Source organism: Neovison vison, chromosome 12 (genome assembly GCF_020171115.1).
Source record: "Neovison vison isolate M4711 chromosome 12, ASM_NN_V1, whole genome shotgun sequence".
NCBI classification, from domain to species: Eukaryota; Metazoa; Chordata; class Mammalia; order Carnivora; family Mustelidae; genus Neogale; species Neogale vison.
Window position 1 is genome coordinate 77,676,807 of NC_058102.1, and position 13,110 is coordinate 77,689,916.

Sequence of the window (13,110 nt, forward strand, 5' to 3'; positions counted from 1 at the left end):
ATACAAATTCGTGCTATTCCATCTTGTAAGTGGGAACATCCTGTTTACTTAGGCACAATGCATATGTTATTGTGTTGATTTGATTCTTTGCATAAATGATGAGAGCAGGAAAGTCAGCACAACAAAAGAGGAAAGAGAAAGCAATTGTTGACTTGCTGAACTTGAGCACTGCTGAACTTGAGTAAGCTGTAGGGAAGCAACATGAAACATTCAGAGGAGGGTGGAATCTGGATGCAAATATCTGGATTTGAATCACAACATGGATGCTCATTCGATTTATGGCCTTGGGTGAGCTACTTGCTCTCTCTGAGTTTCCTTTTTCTCATTCATAAAAATGAGGATAATGATGCCCATCTTAAAGATTTGTGTTGAAATACTGCCTCAGAAGGAATGAGCACATACGAGTTATTCCAAAAAAAGTAGTTGAATCTGAGAACTCCTTGTTCCTTTATTCCAAGTTGCCTGGCTTTGCTGTATTTTCTTATTTTTGAATGTTTGGCTTAAATATTCAGCAATATGCTTCAAAGTAATTTTGAGACAAGACAAAAGGAAGTAGATGGAATGAGCTGTAGATTTATTTTTCTCTCTCTTCTTTTCCTAGAGGGCTCTCCTAAAGATTTGGACAGTATACATACTGTTTTATGCCTTTGGTGGTGGCCTATACATTGAAAATTTTCAATTGATTTTATTTAATGATCAGTGTTTAAAGCTGTTGACTTCTGTTACTTTTTTTCCTATTACCTGATGCCTGTTTTAGATACCTTTGTGTTCACTGTCAGATATTTTATAACAGGTTTTTTCCCAGTTTTAAAATATTTGTTACACGGATATATTTTCGAGGAACATCAAATATCTACTGTCTTTTTTAAATAAGTGGTATACTCTGATTAAAAACAAATAAAAATAATTATAAAATTGAAGATTTTTTTTCAAATTATAGTTATATGTTGATACTTAAAATTTCTAGGATTTCTAATATTCTGTCTGTAAGGTGATGCTGGAGGAGGTCATCAAGAGCATTTGACTACCTGTTGACCCCCAACCTGGCTTGGGCAATCAAAAGCTCCTCACCCCCTTTCCTGTCCTTGGAAAGTGCGTTTTGCTCAACATTCCCACAGGAGGGTCAGTTTTAAGTAAAAGAGAACTTCAACTCCCTCCATTTTGACCTTAAACTTTCTAATTGATTATGTTCTTCTTTCCAGCTATCTCTTAATTCAAGCAAGGGACACTGTGGGCAAAACATCCCTTAATGGGAACCAAAATGACCCCTCAAGCAATGAGGAATGCCCTGAGCCCACAAGACCCTATGACTCTAGGACAATGATCAATTTAACCTTCACTTCCCACTGGCATATGACCACCTACTTTTGTCCTACATTTTCCCTTTACAAACCTGAAGTATTTTTGGCACTTTGGAGACAGTCTTTGAGACATTAGTCCACTGTCTCCCTGGTGCTGGCCTCATTGAATAAATTCCTTTCTTGTTTCACCACCAGTCTCTCAGCCTTTGGATTTTGTCAGTGGCAAGTAGCCAAAAACAGTCTGTTCGAGGCCGCCAGGGCCAGGTGGAGAAAACTGGACAGCTACGAGCAAAAAAATGAAACTAGATTATCATCTTAACCAATCACAAAACTCAACTTAAAGATTTGAATGACCGGAAGCCATAAAACTCCTAGAAAAAAACTTAAGTGAAAAATATTTTGACTTCAGTCTCAGCAGTGATTTTTTGGACGTAACTACAAAAACAAAAATAAACAAATGAGATTATATCAAACTAAAAAGCTTTTGCTAAGCAAAGGACACCATCAACAAAATGAAAAGACAACCACTGAATGAGAGAAAATATTTGTAAATTATGTATCCAATGAAAGGTTAATATCCAAAATATATAAAGGATACATAGAACTCAATAGCAAGAAACCATACAATCAAACAATGGGTAGAAGACCTGAATAGATATTTTTCCAAAGAAGAAGTACAGTTGGCCAACAGGCACAGGAAAAGATGCTCAACATCTCTAATCATCAGAGGAAAGTGAATCAAACCACAATAAGATAACAACTTCATATTTATTACAATAGTTATTATCCAAAAAAAGAAAAAAAGAAGTGTTGGGAAGGATGTGGGGGAATGAAAACTTGAACACACTGTTGGTGGGAATGTAAATTGGTACAACCACTAGAGAAAACAGTATGGAGTTTCCTAAAAAATTTAAAAATTATATGATCCAGTGATTCTAGTACTAGATATTTATCTGAAGAAACAAAATTCTAATTTGAAAAGATATATGCACTTCCATGCATTATTTATAATAACCAAGATATGGAAATGACTTAAATAACCACCAATGAATGAATGGATTAAGAAAATGTGGTATATATATCTATAAAATGGAATACTATTCAGTCTTAAATAACGAATAAAATCTTGTCATTTTTAATAACATAGATGGATCTTGATGCTTATGCTTATAAGGCAGAAAAAGAAAGACAAGTACTATACAATTTCAATGACATGTGGAACCAAAAAAACAAGAACACAAAACAAAGTAAAACTCAAAGATGCAAAGAACAGAACAGTGGTTGGTAGCAGAGAAGGAGTTTGGGGATGAATGAAATGGGTTAACAGGTACAAATTTCTAATTATAAAATAAATATTTGACTGTAATACTATATACAGCATGGTGGCTGTGGTCAGTAATATTGTAGTACACACTTGATAGTTGCCAAAAGAGTAATTCTAAAAGTTTTCATCACAAGAAAAATAAATTATAATTTTGTATGGTGACAGATGGTAACCAGACTTATTATGGTGATCATGTGCTGTGTATATAAATATAGAGTCATTATATTATACATCAGAAACTACTATAATGCTATATGCCAGTTATACCTCAATAAAACCAAAACCAAAACAAACAGAAATAATTGATACAGTTATGAGTAATATATTTACTAAAATGCCTGTAAGATTTGATTTGATTTCTTTTTCTTTTTTAATAGATTGGGGATATGTAGTCAAGGTATTCTGTTTAAAAGTTACTTGGGTTAGGTCTCCCTATACCACTTCAGTATGATTATGTAATTCTTCGGGGTTCATTTGTTTTTGATTGCCTAAGGTTTTAATTTTTTCCTTTCATTTTAGTATTTTAATATGGAGAACATTAATATGCTTCTAAAATCAAACTACACAAAAATGTAAACCAGACATGTATCACTCTCAGTGGCATTATTTTCTGACTCCTGCTCCCCTGTACCCTTGCCAGTAACCAATTGCATTGTTTTTTGGCATCTTTCATATTTACTTTTGCAAAAGTAAGCACACACACATACACACACAACACATATACCACACACAGGAAGTATATCATATACTGATATGCACTGTGCTTTTCTTATAAATATATCCTAAAAATCACCCCATATCTATTTATAGAAGTCTTCCTCATTCTTTTTATAACTTGGTAGTGTGCCACTATGTGGGTGTAGTTTAGTAGACCAAGACTTCTATTTGGGCACTTAGGTAATTTGCAATATTTTGTCATCACAAATAATGTGCAAAATATATTTTCATACTGTTCCAAACATACCTTCTTAGAGATGGGATTTCTGATACAGAATGTAAATGCATATATAATTTTATTAGATATTGCCAAATTCTCCAGAATAGTTGTACCATTTTGCATTCTCACAGCAATGTATGAGAGTGCCTGTTTCCCTACAGCCTTGCCAGCAGAGTGCATTATTAAGTTTTTGAATTTCTATCAATCTATAGTGACAAATGGTAACTTAGTGAGATTCTAATTTAAATCTCCTTTATTATAAATAACGTTGAATGCCATTTCATGTGTTTAAAGATCACATGCTCTTTGTGATTTTGTCTATATTCATGTCTTTTGTCACTTTTTCTATAGAGTGTTGAATTTTTTTCTTTACTTAGATTAAAAAAATACTTCTTTATATACTAGGTATAGTATCCTTTTGTCTGTTGATATATGTTGCAAAAAAATTTCTCCTTATTTGTTTTAGTTTTTTTTGAATTTGATCTTTCATTATACCTTTTACAGAAATTATTCTGTTGTCTACCAGACAATTTTGACAGATTTTATTTTTCTAATGAATTATTAATTATTGATCTTATCTATGCTTTTCATTTTTTATGCAGGTGTGCAAAATTTATTTCTAATTATCTTGTATTACATATATAATATAGTATAGATTTTTCCCTCTGTATCAGTAGTTATTTCTTCATGTACTTCTTCTCCCTTTTTATTTTTTTTTAAAGATTTTATTTATTTATTTGACAGAGAGCACAGGTAGGCAGAGGCAGACAGAGGGAGAGGAAGGGAAGCAGGCTCCCTGCTGAGCAGAGAGCAAGATGTGGGGCCCAGCACCCTGGGATCAGGACCTGAGCTGAAGGCAAAGGCTTTAACCCACTGAGCCATCCAGGTGCCCCTTCTTCTCCCTTTAAAAAAAAATATATATTCATTTAGTTAACATTTTGTTAGCTATTTTTTTTACCCTTTTTAAGATTAAAATGTTGATTTAATTAATAATTAATTAATTTAAGACTTTATTTACTTATTTGAGAAAGAGAGTGAGTGAGATAGCAGAGAACACAAGCCAGGAGTGGGACAGAGGAAGACAGAGGAGAGACTCTTCAAAGATCAGGGAGCTGGACACAGGACTCCATCCCAGGACCCTGGGATCATGATCTGAGCTGAAGGCAGGTGCTTAAGCAACTGAGCCACCCAGGTGCCCTAAAATTTTGATTTAATTTACTAGACTATTTTCTTTTCCATACCTAATTAATCTCTGTGTTTATCTCTGTTATTTTCTTCATTGTGCTTATTTTGGCTTACTTGTTTTCTATTTTTTAAGCTGAGGATTTATTTAATGTTTATCTCTCTATTGCTATGGATTGAGAAGCAGCAAACTTTTTTTTTGTAAAGGGCTTATAAATAGTATAAATTTTAGGTTTTGTGAGCCATATAATCTCTGCCACAGCTCACCAACTCTGCAGTTGCAGTGCAAAAGCAGCCATAAGACATACGTAAATAAATAAGCTGGACTGGGTTTGCAGGTCATACAAAACAGGCATTGAGATGGGTTTGCTCCAGGGACTAGTTTTCTGACCCCTGATATAGATGTTTAAAACTGAAATTTCCCCGATCATTACTTTAAATATACCCCACAGATTCTATTGTTTTAGTTATCTTTCTTTTTTTAGAAGTTTTGTAACTTATATTTCCTCTTCCATTTTAATTTCCATGTGAAATTTCTTTTTTAATTTTCAGTTGTTTTGAATTGTGATCAGAGTGTTGTTGTAGTTGCTTATAACATGGAAATTACAGATCCTTTTTTTGTGACCTAATATAAATCTGGGGGGAATATTCTATGTGCATTTGAGAAGAAAACGTATTCTCCATACTGCTGTATAGTGTTTGATATATCCCTCCACATTTTATATTGCTGACTATGTTATTTAGATCTTCTCTAGCCCGAATTTTAAAATTTTATTTGTCTTGAGCTGAAAATAATGCTTCAAAATCTTCTATTTTTAATGTTACTATTTCATCTTATATCTCTTATGGTTTGTTTTTAATAAATAGTTACAGTATTATTTGGTGCATAGAAATAACTTATTTTCTCCTTGTGAATTATGGCTTCTAGCATTTTAAAATGCCCTTTTTGTTCTCATTTAATGTTTCTTGGCTTGAATTTTACTTTGATATCAGAAACACAAGCCCTGCTTCCTTAATGTTCCCATTTGCCTAGTATGTCTTTGCCCTTGCTTTTATGTTTCAAACTTTTGAGTTACTGTTTTAAGTGTGTCTCTTATACACAGCAGAGCTGGGTTTGCTCTAGGAGCCAATCTGAAAATATTTTCCTCTCGTATGTAAGTAAAGCCTGTTCATATTTATTTTTATGACTGATATGTTGCTTTTGTAATGTTATTTTATAATTACTGTATCTAGTGTATTATATTTACTGTACCTCTGTCTGTATTTACCTTGTTCTGTATGTATTAAGCCTCCTTTCCTTTATTTAACATTTCTTTTGATATTGAAGGAGTTTTGTCTTATGTTTTATTCATGTATACTTATTAATGTATACCTTTTATAGTGCCTTTAATCACCTTATTTCTTACTTAATGTTTCATTCTTCCCACCTATTATATTTACAACAGCCAATGCTCTTATTCCATTTTTTCCCATTTTCTCCTTCCATTAGTTGTCTTATTTTTTTTTGACAAAATATATGATGTTTACATACTATTTCCCTTCATACATCAAAACCCACCCTGTATTAGTTCTACAGTTAAGGATGTGAAATGTTCATCTTTGGTCCTTTTGTAGAAGCTTCCCAGTTCTTTGTTTTCCATTGTGCTCATAGTACAGTAGAAGTTTCATGAAGAGCTCCTGGTTACAGTGTATCTTGAGTTGCTTCTCATTCAAAGTTGTTCATTTTTATAGGCTTGACGCTTGTTGAGTATAAAATCCTTGGCTCAGACTTTTCTTAGATTTTTTGAAATGCTGCTACTCTTTGGTCTTGCTCTTGAAAAGTCTGGCAGCAGTGTAAGTTTTTAAATTTTTATAATTTAATGTTTTTGTCCAGGAATCCTGATGATTTTGTTTTTGTCTTTAAAGACTAATAGTTTTACTAAGATTTTGAGAATTTATTGTTCTGGGTCAGCTTTCCAGGGTACACCAGGGGCCTTTTCAGTATGTAAATTTAGCTGTGTTTTGAAAGCTTTGTTAGATTACAGTTTTAAATATTACTGCTATTAGATTGTTTTGCTTTTCTTTAGAATCTCTAGTTATATGCACGCTGGGCGTTCCTGGCTTGCCTTCTGTTTCATTTACCATCTCTTCAGTCATTTTTTTTTCTTTTTTCCAATTTATTTATTTTCAGAAAAACAGTATTCATTATTTTTTCACCACACCCAGTGTTCCATGCAAGCTGTGCCCTCTATAATACCCATCACCTGGTACCCCAACCTCCCACCCCCCCGCCACTTCAAACCCCTCAGATTGTTTTTCAGAGTCCATAGTCTCTCATGGTTCATCTCCCCTTCCAATTTACCCAAAAGCACATACCCTCCCCAATGTCCATAACCCTACCCCCCTTCTTCCAACCCCCCTCCCTTCAGTCATTTTTATTTCTTCATCTCATTTTGTTTTCTTGATTGTTTTTCTTCTTTTCTTCAATGGCCTCATTAAATTTTCACTTGGATATCTTGAGCATTTTGTAAATTATTCTTTTTTAAAAATAGTTTATATCTTTGTTTATATACTTTTTAGCTAACTAAACTCTTATTGCTCTCTTCTATGAGAGTTTTGTTGTTGTTTTGGGGACCATTTCTGTTCTTAATTTTTATTTATTTATTTTTGTTAAAGGATTTTATTTATTTATTTGAGAGAGAGACAAGTGGGAGTGGGGGGAGGGGTGGGCAGAGAGGGAGAAGCAGATTCCCAGATGAGCAGAGAGCTAGTCGCAGGACTAGATCCCAGGACCTTGGGATCATGACCTGAGCCAAAGGCAGGCAGCAGGCTGACTGAGCCACCCAGGCATTCCTGATTCTTACTTAAACAAACAAACAAACAAAAAAAAAAACCTTTAAATTCTCAATTGAGGATTTAAAATTCTAATTCAAGTGTGGTGTTGCAGTTCTCTCCAAGTGTGTGTGTGTGTGTGTGTGTGTGTGCATGTGCGTGTGGTTGAGGAGAATTTTCTCAGCTGGTATCTTTCTTTCACAGTTTGTGTTTTCTTCTTTCAATAGCAATATATGAAGTTTGACTTTTTTCTATTTCAGAACACCTGATGGACAAGATTCCTTGTTTGAGAGTGATCTCTTTCAGTTTGTCAAACTATAGTCTAATTAAAGGATACTATTGTTTTCTTTTGGTGATGGTGGTGCGGGCCAAGTTGTTTTAGTTCTTTGTTTCTGTAAGATTGTTACTTCTCTCTCACACCTTTTGACTCTTTTTTTTTCCCTTCTTTACTACTACATATTCCCAAGAGGCACTGATTTTCTCTGGTTGCCTTTCTCTCCCAGCAATAATTCTCTAAGCCTACCACCTTCTCATTTTCAAGTAGCTTCCAGATGCTTGGTGCTGTGAATTTCTAGATTCAGACCACTATTTGGATTTTGGTGCTGAATTCTTTTTTTCCTAGGGTGCTTTTCCTGTATCTCATCTGTGTACTGTTCCCCAAGGAATCTTTTATCCTCCCTTTGCTTACTCTTCAGACACAACACAGGCAGGCAGCAGCAGTGAGAACTATGGAATTTGGTATTTATTTATTTATTACAAGTAATATGAATTTGATATTTTCTCTCTTCTAGTAATGCTGAAGATTTGGGTCACATGTGGCTTTATTTGTCTTCCTTATTGCTCTTATGTTTGGGGAGGTAAGGGTTGAAGAGATTTACATTTAGGTAATCATTATTATCCTCTATACATGAAGTTTTATCTGTAGAGATGTTTTGAAACTGAAACTATATTAAAAAATACATTTCAAAGTCTCCATGTGTACTGTCCTAGCAAGACAAGCCTCTCACTCTGCAGGTTTATATTCTGGAAATTTCCATTCCTTCGTAGTGTAGCAATATCATTTTATTCTCCTAGGAATGAATCTTTCTCTGAAAAAGTAGGTTTCAAGAAATGTTTTTCATAAATTTATAACAGAAATAAATTAGAGTTAGAATCTCTGGACTCAGCCTTATGATTGTACTGCCTTATAGGTCTATTTATGGTTTAATAGAGTAGATTTTTAGCTCTTCCTTTCTTCCCTTTGGTGTAAAGCTTATGTTTACTCCAAGTTTTGGGAAATTTAGTCTATGTAGGGGGAGTGAAAGTTGGGGGGACATAATCAGAAATTATGAGGCAATTTCAATTATTTGAAGGAATGAGGAAAGATCACCACTGGTAAATAAGACACCAGGTTTTTTGATATAAAAATGTCAGAAAGCTTCTCTTAGATATACTGTAGCAATGGAGTACTAAGTCTCTGGAGCCCACGGACTGCTCAAGTCACAAAACCAAGCAGCCTGCTCTGGAAAGTTCAGATGGCCAACCCTACAGGACAGTCCGTCCAGAGGAAATTGTCAGTCTGGACTGTGTGAGTGCTCACCAGCAGTGTTCACAGATCATTATATGGCCTGCCATGGATATTAAAGAAGAAGAAGAAGAAGAAGAAGAAGAAGAAGAAGAAGGAGGAGGAGGGGGAGGAGGAGGAGGGGGAGGAGGAGGAGGGGGAGGAGGAGGAGGAGAAGGGGAGGAGGAGGAGGAAGAAAAAGAAAAAGGAGAAGGAGAAGAAGAGGAAGGAGGAGAAGGAGAAGGAGGATAAAGAGGAGGAGGAGAAGAAGAAGTAGTAGTAGAAGGAGAAGAAGAAGAAAGAAGAACTCACCTGCCATAATTGTTGTTTAGTTTTTCTAAAATATTTGTTGAAATGTTTGTTGACCAGTACAATGTGCCGTGTGCTGTTCTAGCAGTGGGGAGATAGTAGTTAATAAGACAGCCCAGGTCCTTGTCCTCATGGAGCCTGCATTCTATAGAGAGAGAGAAAAAAAAAACATATACAGACAAACATCTAAATGACAAATATTATGTTTCACAGTGAAGTGCTCTGAAGTAAAAGCAATATTGTAATATGATAGAGAATCTGAGTTGGGGGAGATAGGTTAGGAGTGTTGTCACAGGAGTCTTCTCTGAGAGGTAACACTTAAGATTAAAAGCCACAGAAAGCCAATCATATGAAGAGCCAGAAGAGTTTTAGAAAAAAGGAACAGCAAAAACCATGCTTTCAGGGATCATGTCTATGGTTTGTTACTGGAGAAGTTTCTCTGAATGTAGAATCCCTGAAACCATGAGGAGGAGGCGCGGGGCTTTCTCCTCAGCATGAAGCTGGCTCTCGGTGCTGCTTCCACAACCGTCTATTGCCACTGATGATCCTTCTTCTCCTCCTTCCAGAAGTAAGAGGACGTAGTCTGAGTGGAAGGAAAAAAAAGAAAGAAAGGAAAAAGGAGCAACAGACTGAGTTTGGCACATTTGAAAAACAAGAATCAAGGCCAGAGTGTCTGGAAACTTAGTATACAAAGAGTTAAGTGGCTTGAAATGAGGTCAGAGAGGTGGGGAGGAGACAGACTATTTGTAGTGGAAAAACTGGACATTCAAACTGTAATGTAAAGTCTTTGCAAAATATTTGATGGGTGAGTCATCTAAACTGATTCCTGTTCTTAAATGATTGATTTAACAGTGGGTGAACCAAGGTTCAGGTTATTGCACTAGGCTTAGAAAAAGGTAATGGTAGCTTTGATCATAATGGCAGGACTGTGATACATTAGAATGTGATTTGGAGGATGGTTAATATGAATGATTAATAGATCAAATCACTGAGTGAGGGAAAGGGAAGAATGGAGGACGACATCTACATTTTGGAATTGAGCATCTAGTTGAATGTTGGGAAAATAATCCAAACAAATTGGCACTTATTGTTGCTGATACACTGTAGCATGATCACAAAAGGAGGAAGGAGGAATGAAAAAAACTAAACAGGGGACTGGTAGGAAGTTTCTATTTTCTTTTGTTGCACTTGATTGAATTTATGGTTTAATTTCAAAGAGTTGTCAGGATTCAGCTGATGGCTCAAGAGCAGTTGTTCCTACTGTAATATGCCCAGTCATGTCATCACCAAGTCTTCTATGAGAGGTAGTGGGTAAGATTAGACTTGAAAAATCTTAGAAGTATAATTATTAATGAGCCAGGAGAAGAGCCCTCTAGAAAAAAGAAACAGCACTGGGGTGCCTGGGTGGCTCAGTCATTAAGCATCTGCCTTTGGCTCAGGTCATGATCTCAGGCTCCCTGCTCGGTGGGAAGCCTGCTTCTCCCTCTCCCACTCCCCCTGCTTGTGTTCCTTCTCTGGCCCTCTCTGTCAAATAAATAAATAAAATCTTAAAAACAAAACCAAAAAAAGAAAAAAAAAGAAGAAGAAGAAGAAGAAGAAGAAACAAAGAAAGAAAGAAAAAAGGAACAGTGGAACAGTGCTGAGTTTGGCATTCAAGGTTCAGAATTGAGGATAATTTTGGCTGAAGCACAGTGAGTGGGGAGCTGAGTGGTTTGAAGTAAGGTTGGAGAGGTAGGTAGGAGCCAGATCACTTATAATGGAAAGCGTTGGACTATAATGAAAGGCCATTAGAGAATTTTATTTTATTTCAAGATTGATTTATTTATTTGAGGTGGGGTAGAGGCAGAGGGAGAGAAAGAATCTCAAGCAGACTCCATGCTGAGCATGGAGTTCCACTTAGGGCTCCACATGGGCAGGGCTCGATCCCAGAACACTGAGATCATGACATGAGCCAAAATCAAGAGTCAGACACTTAATTGACTCAGTCACCCAGGCATCCCTATTAGAGAATTTTAAATTGGGGGGAGATTTAAACAGGAGGAGTTTCAGATTTTTTTTCAGAGTGGGAGACCATCCCAGAATGGAATAATCCTTGTGTCAACAGCTTTGTATTTCCTATCAATCCTGTTGACCTCTGCAAATATCCTCTCCAAAGAATTGCGCAACACATGAGAAACTCCAGGCTTTCCTATCGTTTTCAAGCTCACAACCCAAATGAACCACTGCAGTCTCTTTTTCCTTTTGTAACTGACCTGGCCCATGTCCTATTTCTTTGCATTCACATGGGGAATTTGCTACTCAACAAAAGAATTCTTGATAGTATAAGAAATACCCACTTAAGCTAGAATGACTAATAAAGTTGTAACAGCAATAGCAACACAGAAAAAAATCAGGCATTCAGCTAAACTGAAAAGGTAGGGTAAGCAGTTTCTAGTCATGTATACCTGATTGACATATATATAAAAAATAAGTGTATAAACTTTCTTCAGGTAGACAAGGAGCTGAGAGGAATCCAGGTTTTGAGCCAATTTTATTGCAATGTCAAATTGTACAGATTTGTTTTAAATGAATGACTATGCCCATATAAAGGTTAAAATAAATTTTCTTTTATAGATTGCTTCTAATCTGATAATTGGATGGCAGCATCAAGCTCAGATTTACTGTAAGTAGGTAATGCTTTCTTCTTAAACTGTGCTTTGTGCACTCCTTATGTACTGAGGTATTTGTGCTGCATGTTCCTCTGAGTACTGAATACTCAAAGGAAGGGCAATGAAACTATGGGATAGCATTTCTGACCTCCTTTACTTCAGAAACAAGCAAGATCTCAGAGTCCCCAAATTTGAATTTTACATATCTCTAGTTCTTCCAGTGGATTTATAATTTTCCATGTTTTTTATTAGTAAGTTTTCATTATTTCTCATAATGAACCTTCAAGTTAATACCTCGTTAAGGTAAAAAGTGATAGATACTCTTTCCATAGTAACTGCTTAACCTGATCCTCACAATCTATGCTTTCCCTTTCAAATATGAGTAAACTTAAAAAGTCATGTAATTTCGGGCGCCTGGGTGGCTCAGTGGGTTAAGCTGCTGCCTTCGGCTCAGGTCTTGATCTCAGGGTCCTGGGATCGAGTCCTGCATCGGGCTCTCTGCTCAGCAGGGAGCCCGCTTCCTCCTCTCTCTCTCTCTCTGCCTGCCTCTCTGCCTACTTGTGATCTCTCTGTCAAATAAATAAATAAAATCTTTAAAAAAAAAAAAAAGTCATGTAATTTCTAACTCTCATGAATGAAACTATATCTATGCTATCCCTTACCCTTTTTCTAGCTAAATTTATTTGTTTTTAAAGATCTAAATCATATGTCACCTTCTCTGAACACTTCTAAGATAATATGTAATAAGAAGGAAAGGGCAGTAACAGATTTTTTAGTTCTCACCAGAATTCCCAACCAACAAAATATAATCTTTGTCTTCAAGGAACTTTTTATTTGTAACAAAGAAAAATATACCAAGGGGTGCCTGGGTGGCTCAGATGGTTAAGCATCTGCCTTCGGCTCAGGTCAGGATCCCATGGGCCTGAGATCTACCCCAGTATTAGGCTCCCTGCTCAGTGCAGAGCCTGCTTCTCCCTCTCCCTCCACTTGTCATTCATTCCTTCCATTGTGCCCTCTGGCTCAGTCTATCTCTCTGCCAAATAAATAAATAAAAC

The 13,110-nt window shown here is 36.0% G+C and overlaps 1 pseudogene; it reads left to right on the forward strand.

Annotated features, from left to right (window-relative positions):
* Positions 1-9,794: 9,794 nt before the first annotated feature.
* LOC122892717 lies at positions 9,795-9,999 on the forward strand (annotated as a pseudogene).
* Positions 10,000-13,110: the final 3,111 nt, after the last annotated feature.